The sequence below is a fragment of the Chrysochloris asiatica genome, unplaced genomic scaffold (assembly GCF_000296735.1).
Source record: "Chrysochloris asiatica unplaced genomic scaffold, ChrAsi1.0 scaffold00044, whole genome shotgun sequence".
NCBI lineage: Eukaryota > Metazoa > Chordata > Mammalia > Afrosoricida > Chrysochloridae > Chrysochloris > Chrysochloris asiatica.
In genome coordinates this window covers 10,445,922-10,447,436 of record NW_006408562.1, presented here as the reverse complement: position 1 = coordinate 10,447,436, position 1,515 = coordinate 10,445,922, and positions in this window count along the sequence as shown.

Genomic DNA, 1,515 nt, shown 5'->3' with positions numbered 1-1,515 from the left:
TTGCGCTGATCTGCTGTGTAGCCATGTATATTAAATACATCCTCCAACATGACAAAGGCTAAGAGGGTACTGACTGTGTCCTCCCATCTCTCCCATTACATGAAAATAATGTGAATTTCCTCTTAATTTTGTTAAAACTTTCTATCATGAATTGAGTGAAGAGCAGATTATCAGTTTTTTTATCCAACAAACCGTATGCTTTGTTTCATCTCTGCTGTAATGCCCTCACTTTTCTCACCTCCTCCTCCTTGTGTTGCTAGTTTCCACTGCCCCTTCTTCCCAGATCTTCTGAATTTTGTCCTTAGGTAAATGCTGCCCTCTTTATAGTGAATGATTTATCATTCTGTAGCATGCATATTTCACTAGTGTGATCTCCTCTATCTTTCTGTCTGTTGCTTGGCTGAAAATTGATCTGAAGGGTAACAAGGACCATAGTCTTGGCTTCCACCACTCTCTATCTGACCAGTGAGTCTGGGAGTTTTGTTTTTGTTGTTGTTGTTTTTTAAATTTTGTTCCACATTGTCTCTCACACTGTCCAGGACCTTCTAATTGAATCCCTTTCAGAGCAGTTGTCAGTGGTAGCTGGCTACCATCTAGCTCTTCTGGTCTCAGGGTAATGGAGACTGATGTCTATGTGGCCCATTAGTCCACTGGGTTGTTTCCAAGCTTCTTCAATTTTCACCATTCTTCCTACCTCCACATAGGGAGAGATCAGTAGTTGCACCTCAGATGGCCACTCATGAGCCTTTGTTGTTGTTGTTAAGTGTCATCGAGTCAGTTCTGACCCATATCGACCCTGAACAGGGTTCCTGAGGCTATAAATCTTTACGGGAGCAGAAAGCCTCATCTTTCTCCTGCGGAGCAGCTGGTAGTTTTGAACTGAAGACCTTGCAGTTCGCAGCCGGATTCATAACCACTATACTACCAGAGCTCCTTTAGATTTTGAAATTTTGTGAGTGAAGGTTAACACAGCAGAGGATCAGTTTTTCATTTCATCTCAGTGACTGCAAACCCCTCCATGTAACACTAGTTATCCCACTTTCTGAGGTTCTTATTTCTATTCCACTCTGCTTCCCAGCTCTTCTGAACTTTAACCTAAGGTAAATGTTGCCCTTTTGATCTTGAATGATTGATCATTCCTTGGTAAAGTCACCTTACTAGTGCTGTTGTCTCTCCTATGTATCTATTTACTGATTGGCTGTCATTCTGACCAGTAAGCTGGTCTTTTTTTGATGGTTTTGAGTTTTGTTCTACATTTGCTCCTACTCTATCCAGGACCTTTTCCTGTGATCCCTTTCAGTATATCTGGTAGTAGTCGTCTGCTACCGTCTGGTTTGGGTTGGATGTCAGGGTGATGGCAGAGCTGATGAACCACGATCTGCAGGTCACACGAAAGGCAGGAAGACAGGTCTGGAAGGTAAGAAAGCAGGCTTTGAAGAGGCTCAGGATTGACAAGTAATACAGTAGGTCACTGAATTACTTGTAGGGTGGAGGATGAGACAAATGCAAGATCCA